Consider the following 8,513-nt stretch of genomic DNA (forward strand, 5'->3'; position numbering starts at 1 on the left):
TCCACCTTACATCGGGGACAGACGATGTTTTTACACTGAGTTTTGTCATGCTCCAGCAGTTGGCCACAGGTGGGACAGGCACGGATGGAGGGACAGCCAGTGACACCCTTCACATCTTCAGACTAGCCAAATGCAAACTTTCCACCAGCATGGCAGAAAGCAAAAAGACAAAGACAAAAGCAAGAAGAAACCAGCAGCCAGCCTGGAAAACCAGCCAGCATCCACTAAAAAGTAGCATAGAATCTCAGACAAGACGCTGCTTTAAAGTTTTGGTCTGCTCGCCCAGAAGAGGCATCCTGGCCAATCCCAGGGGTTGCAGAGTTCTGGGGGAGCAGAGCCGGTCCCCTCCTGTTCATGGACAGGTGGGTTTAACTCCTGAATATGGTTACTGCATTAATTAAAGCTGTTCGCTTGAGGCCCTTTAGGCTCATTTGTTCTGAGCTCGGTTGTGTCGCCTTAAACATTGTATCCTTAATTTAGGCTAGTGACAGTGGTAATGTAAGTTGTGTAACTGCTCTCTCTCTCTCACTCACACACACACAAATGGACCCATGGACCAATGATGCGGGCCCAGTGCCACAAGGGGTCTCCTCAGTTTTATTTTTTGCCTCCTCTGTTAAGCTTTATGTGTCTATAGAACAAAGCTAAATCAACAAAATTATTGGACAAGATACATGTGACTATCGCTTAGCTGTTCAGAACCATGTGTGTAGGTGTCGCTGTCCATGGTACTGAAACAGAGAAGAGGAGATCGATAGATAGACAGAACCCGTCACTTAGTTCGGTTCCTCAGCCTGTTTGCTTTTTGTAGTTGTAAACAGAATTAGGCCCTCATTACATTTCCCCCCTAATGTAGCAAAGAGAGAAATGAAAGACTGTTGCGTTCCCGCAGGAAAGTTTGTGTTTGCCTGCCACAACATGAAGGAATCACACTGACCTGCTGATCTACAGCAGCCCTCAGACTTTTCTTTTTTAAATTTTATATGTGAAAATGATGTGTTGTTAAAAGGGTAGGTATTATAAGCTTTAGCTTCAGCCTAAACCATTTCAGACTGCAGTAATCTGTACATGGTGGTATTGTGATGCCTTTAACTGTGGTATGTAACTACAGAAAAATGTATAAATTTGCAGACTGAAATAAATTCTATTCTCAATTCTTAAAAAAAATTCTTAGTATGTATATTCAATTCAATTCAATTAAGATTTTATCAAGGACACGACTCATGAGGGGTCCATAGCACAATAAAATACAAAATGTAAAACAATGCAAAGAAGTATAAATTAATAAACAATCTCGGAAAAAAACACAAAACAACAACCCAACAAAAATCAAAAGGCATTCCACAATGATCAGGCATTTGCATTTAGGCTATAACGCCAATGGTTCCACATTTTAGATGAGAACCTGACGGACCTCGCCCTCTTCTTTGATACTGACCTCTAACTGATATTAATCTCACTTTATTGCTTTTTTGTTCTTGTTCAGTGATCTCTATGAGACTTTACTCTCAGTCCAGGATGGGACCCAGATTCCTAAAGTATACGTTTCTGTTACTTAAATGATAATTTTAAGCAAAAAATATACTCAAATATTGGAAGAAAACCACTGCCCAAACCACTAAAATGGGGCTGGATGAATTAATTAACACCCTACATTTTTAAGTAATTAAGCAGTTAACTAAAGATAAAAACTTATGTGTCAAACATATTTGAACATATTACTGTATAATACTGTACAGTTATTGTTTATGTAATAGGAAAGTATATTTTAAAATACCTCTGATGTAGTATTTAGCATCAACAGTATCTCTCAACAACTCAACTGATTTATACTGTAGTTACATTCAGTTAAGTGTTGTGTCATGTTACCTGAATGGAGCCTCCTGCTGGACAGTCCACCCATTCAGAACCAGACACCTGGATCTGGTATCTGTCTGTTCAGGCTGGAGAAGAAACAACAACTGTCAAAGCCAAAGATCTCTCCGCTCCAGTCCTCTTCAGCTGACTGTCTGTCATTTCCCTTTTTCCAACACTCACTCTGAAGAACAAGAGGAGTAAAAAAGAGTGAAAATGTGGAGCTGCAACAGCAATAACAGCCTGGTTGTCAGAATAAAATGTTGGCATTGCACGTTTCTGCAAACCACAGATACATTGAATATCTACGTTTCAACACATGTAATACGTAGCATATTAACATTTCTAAAGTGACGTAGTTCACATGAGATCTATATGAGATGACTTTCTTATTAAGAGGAGGAGGGGTCGGTGGATGGCTAGGAAGTTTCTTGGCAGAAACTTGGAAATCAGCACGGAGCACGGTTCGAAACCACCTCGAAACCAATCCCTGCTTCCGATTTCAACCGACAAAACCGGGTGTTTTTAGTGAGACATTGGGACATTTTCAGCCATTTTTATTTTATTTTTTATTTTATTTTAACCCAAACCATGATCTTTCACTAACCAAGTGGTTTTTGTGCCTAAACCTAACAAGACCTTAACCACAGCGTTGTCACACCATAAAACATCATTATTCAACGGATAATGGCCAACATTGAAACGTAGACATTCAACGTATCCAATGGTTTGCAGAAAGGTACAATGCCAACGTTTTGTTCTGGCGATTGGGTTGGCAATAAAATGGCAACGATTACAATTAAATGGACAAAAATATAGAGCTGACCACTTATTCCTGCTTCACAGAATTTGGAAAACGTAAGAAATGCAAATCATTTTGGACATTTTGACAGGTTTGGCAGGTCAGATGACGTATATAATAAGTTTACCATTTTCTTCATTTGGGGTCATGTGAGGCTGTAACCTGACAGTGAACTTTACAACAGTAGACTGCTGTTCATTTTCTCTTTCAAATCATGTCACATTTCAAACCAGAAGTCAGGACATATTTTTTAGAAACTGTAAATTAATCACCTACATTTAACATCATCATGGTTAGATTAGATTAGACGAGCAGTTAGATTTCACATCATATGATTATACTCTTGTTTTATAACACACTATTCTCTGGGGGAAACTTTCTACACATGCAGCTGCACTAAAATAGTTTCACTTTCGCATTTTTTTAAAAGTCAAAAGTTTAAGTAGATATCTTCATCTAAGTTAAAATATAAATATATAAGAACTAAGATTTCCATCACAAGTGGGCATTATTGTGTACATGTAAATAGCATAAATGTGTGAATGAGACATTTTTATTTTACATTATAAATGTCTGACAGTGATAATGAAAGCAAATTTTGTATAACAACAAAGTGTAGATGGGTGTTTTCCTAACAGTGGAAAGTCCTCAATAAAACCTTGCGATTACATCATCATACATGTAGTGAAACAACGACCTCTTGGCACCAGTTTCTCTGCATGGTGATTACTTTGTGATCTTGGTTACTATATTGTGTACATGGTGCATATAATTTTATGTAAATTTGTGTTTAATCTTTTGGGTGTGTTTGATGTTAATACCCTGTGTTTTTAAAGTCGATTGTGTACAAACAACAGTGGTGTTTGTGTCAGTCACTCTGTTGCAGGAGAGTTTACAACCTGTCTTCTTTTTATCCAAACCACATAACTACTCATGAGAGGGTTTTATAAAATCCATGCTGGTTGTAGAATTAAGAGTCTAAATGGTAAAGATGACTATTTTAACTACTTTAGGTAACACTTTTTCTTGTTAAATAGAAAGGAAAGTTTTAATTCAATGAATAATCTTCATATCAGGTGTGATTGTTTCCTGTGACAGCAAAGCAAAAGCAAAACCGTTAAGTAGGTGCTTTTTCAGAGCTGTCAGGCAGCCAACAGCTGAATCAGGATTTCTGTAAACCATCCACTTCCTCCATAGTTTAACTATATTAAGGACTTTGTCTCTGTATCTTTTGTTTAAGTCAAAAGAGGGTTTTTTGTTCTGGATAAGCAGATAAACAAAGTGTGCCGCAGTCTGATAAACTGCTTCCTATTCAACTCTTCCACAATCAAGTTACTTGCATTTTTAACAATTGCAGATGAGTTAATTAGTGATCCTTCAAAAGTAAAATTCATCAAAATGTATTACTTGTATGTGTTACATTTTAATATAATGTATTATTGTTATGTTGTGCTGTGTGAATTAAGTAGGCCTGGTGAGATCTGCTCAAATTCATATTGTTTTTCAACATATACACAGAGGACATTAGTAAAGGTAAACATTTTATTTGTTTGAATGTACAAAACATTTCATTTTAATGAGATTAGATTAATTGTAGCAGTGTTGTTTAAAAACGTAATATCATATATCAAAGGCTTTTAGTTAAAGCAACGCACATCTGAGAGTTAATACAACACAAGCAAGAGTCAAGACAGGAGAGAAAAATTTTAGTAAGTGTCATAAAGGTGAGTTCAATTCTGATAGGACGTAGTCAAGGTGCGAATAGGCAGTGCATAGAGTGCATTTTCTCTCTTCTGCGTCTTGTCCACATCAGCCTCCGGACACTTTCAGCACTAAGTGAATGATGGACATGTGTTGGATCCCATAGGATGACAGCAGGGATGATTCCTCCAGTGGCTCCGCTTTATGGATCATCCGGATGTCATCATCTAAGCAAAAAGAAAAAGTGTTTTTAACATAAATCTTGGATCCTTAAAGATGATCAGAAGTCTCGTACTGAGAATACCTGCACTTAATACAGAAATGACAGACTGTCTGGGATATGACCCGTCAGAGACACAGATGATCAGTATGTCCTGGATCATACAGGATATTAATAATCAGGTTATGTTCCATATCTGTATCATATCCTGATATGATTAAAACCAGCAAGTCATAGCAGGGACTAGTGTACATGTAAAGGAAGCAAACTGATTGACAGGTGATGTTGAGTGAAGTCAAATAATAATAATAATAATAATAATAAAGTTATTATTATTATTATTATTATTATTATTATTATTAGTAGTAGTAGTAGTATCATTATTAGTATTATTATTATTACAATAAAAAATCTCTCTCTCTCTCTCTGTGTGTGTGTGTGTGTGTGTGTGTGTGTGTGAGTGTGTGTGAGTGTGCCAGCCTATTTGGAGGGATAAATCCATTGTGTTGCATTTCCTACATTGTTAATGTATCAGCCCCTGGATTCTGGTCTAGTTAAAGAGCCTTTAAACGTACCTGTAGACAGTCTGAATTCTTGAACAAATTTCCCTTTCAGGTCCTGTCCAGTCATCTTCTTCAGCTGATCTTCATTGTCGCACAGACCGATGATCTTTTCCAGTCCTGTGGGTCCAAATGCAAGCACCTGGGTACACATTTTGCCAATGAGCCTGTACAGTGAGGATTGTAGTCACTGTTAGGATTTTATATGCGACGATGTTCCTCAGATGTGTGCTCTGGGACAAGCGGTCCTGATATAACAGAAACTAAAACGAGGGGCTGTATTTCAACGGTTTTCACGGGCCAATCAAAATCACATGACTTCTCTGAATGACGAGTAGACGAAATTGAAAACATTTGTTGCCATTTGTCCTTATTTTGTAGGAGAACATCGGTGGGTTACACTAACTCAAGATGGACTCAAAACGGACAAACATAAACCTGATGCTGCAGATCTAAAGAGCGATTTAACATCTGAGGAGAAGAGGAAGGAGAAGTGTTATGACCCTGAAGACTTTACACTTATATGTGTTGATCGGGAGGATGAAATAGATTGTAAGTACTCATCAGAGGATTATTTCTAAATTTCTCAAGCAGCGATCTTAAAGAATAGTCTATGATTTACAGGTTTGAGCTACTGACAAAGTTCTGAGAGACAACTGGTCCGCAAATTGTAACACTTAACATCTCTTCTTGTGTGTCTCATAGTTTTGTGCATTGGTTACAAGTCTCGTCAATTTTATGTTGGAATAGGTCTTGTAGTGTTGTAGACCACGTCTCTATTTTATGTTTGTTATTCCCATGTAAGAAAGAAAGAAAGACATGGTACTGAGACAGTGAACCTGGCCTATCGCTGTCTATAGGCCATGGTGCTGAACCGTTTGTTTGCACCACTTGCATATGTTTATATTATTATCTGCAATTGGTGTGAACTGTCTTAATCGATCTGTGTTCACCCCTAACTAACTGACAGAATTAAGGGAGTGTGCAAAATACCAAAACACATGAAATACAATATAGTCTATTAACTTTGTGAAGTTTAATAACTTATATTTGGTTCTTAGTGTCAATGAGTTATTTAAAGCATTAAAAAAAATCTGCTTGCAATCCTTCATTTTGTGTTGGATGGACTCTTTGCTATCGCAGTTTTTCTGTGTATGGCTCACAGATTTTTCCTGTTGTAAAATCACTATTTTCAATAGCCTACTTTTGTGTCTGATATGAAGACGTTCAGGCAGCAAATGCTAAAAAAAATGCAGTCATTTTGAGATTTTAGTTTAGTTGACTGTGAACTTATAGATAGCAGTTGGTCTGAAAAGGTAAAGGCCACACAAAGTAAAGAACAACTAATTTATACCCTAGTGAAAAAATAATACAGCACACTAAAGTGTACTTGCGTCCAGACCATGGTTGGAAATGAGCACCAGCCATCAGGTAAATGCTGGTAAAATATGCAAATGGCTGGTAGATTTGTTTCACTCCCCAGCCAAAAAACAATGGTAATCTATTGAGTGGCTGGTAAAATTTTAATATTCACCTACTATTTGCGGGTGGACAAAAAAAGTTAATTTTGCACCCTGTGTGTGTGTGAAAGAGAGAGAGAGAAAATGTCAGTATTTTCCTTAAAAGTTCTAATCAAAGGCGAATCAGGGTTGGCTTTATGGGCTCCAGTCCCAAATGTTTTCTCAAAAGCCCCGAATCTTTCAGGTTTCTTTGTGTTATCTCTCCCCAGTCTATCTGACTGTACCGGATTTGTATTACTGGGAAAATATCGCCATCTGTAGGTCTGCCCTAACCTTGTAAAGCCCAAATATAGAAAAAGATTAGCAAAAGATGTTTTCACCTTTCAGATGTTGCTGTAGGAGGCCTCTGATGCAAAGGGTTTTCAGTTTTGTTTTTTTTTTTTTTTTTAACTTTTTGTAAGTTTTTAGGGATATGTTGTAATGTTGCAACATTGGGCCTAGTTGGGAACAGAATTTCTGTATTTGTACTCACATTCTCTAAACAAATATACAGAACAAGTAAGGGTTAATTTGCAGGGTTGACTTCTTATTTAGCCCCATAACAGTATATACCATGAATAATAATCACACAACAGTCATATTTTTTATGAATGGTCATTTATTAATTAAAAAACAGGATAAAATTGTATTTACAAAACTGATTTTTGTCTCCGTCCCAGTGTTCAGCCATGTTCATTTGCAATGATAGCCCCGAAGACACTTCTTTTCCTCTTAAAAGTAAAAACAAACAAACATCACACTTGCTGCATAGCATGTTGGTTTATCCTTTATTGCAGCGTCTGCAGCGTCCTCTCTTTGTCTTCACTGGGAAATGTGCGATTTTTTTTTAGCAAGCAATACCTTGTCACAGGGCATGGTGTGTTTGTTTGGTTGGGGTTTGGTGTAATCACCAGCTGGGAAGTCAGTGAGATGTTGGGTTTTTTCATCCACTTCACTGGCATCTTCATCTGCCACTTCGTCACTTGCATCAGTAAAGTCTGATTCCATTTCAAAATCACTCTCTCCATTTTGGATGGCAACAATCACATCCTGCACACTGTATAGAAGACCTGTCTTTCCTGGTTGCATTCAGAAATGGAAAAATTAAAAACAAATAATAATAAATATATGTATTAATGATACATATAAGTATTATATTGTATTAGATAACTTAAAGGAATAGATAGGGTGTTCAGGATTGAAAGCTAAGTAGTTTCCAGGTGAAATAATATCAATGCAAATTAATCCTAATTCATTTACACATTCCATTAAATTCACAAAATACTATCTTACTAGCCTATTATGCTCTCTACTTATCATACCTAAAGGAATACTTCCATCCCCCCAGAACATTTACATCCCCACACCAGGGCCATTCACATCTGTCCCTGAACAATGCAACAACCATCCCCCAAAACATTCAGAACAGTCAGAACCTGTTTCTAGCTAATGTAAAAGGCAACTATTTGTGCAAACAAACAAAGCCCAGAAAAAAACCCAGGATCAGGATTTAACTGATAAGATACAGATACAATTTCTGCTACAGATAAAGTTTCAAATACTGCAACCAGAAACTGTTTATTCATTTGTTCAATTCTTATCTAAACTCAAAATTGTAACAGAGAAAACAAATTTAGAACTTAGTTATAGTAAATCATCGAAGACATCATATTTCTATCAGTATTTTTTTCCATATGTAAACATGTGTGCAGTGTCCTTGTAATGGGTAAGGTGCATATGCTATTTTGACCACCAACCTAACCCAGCATTGTAGAATTACAACATAGACGTAACAAGCTCAAAATCAAATTTGATGAATGTATTCAAGAATAATTAAGTATCTACATGTTCTATACATTGTAATAATCACAAAAAAT

This window comes from Thunnus albacares, chromosome 22 (assembly GCF_914725855.1).
Source record: "Thunnus albacares chromosome 22, fThuAlb1.1, whole genome shotgun sequence".
In the NCBI taxonomy this organism is placed as follows: Eukaryota; Metazoa; Chordata; class Actinopteri; order Scombriformes; family Scombridae; genus Thunnus; species Thunnus albacares.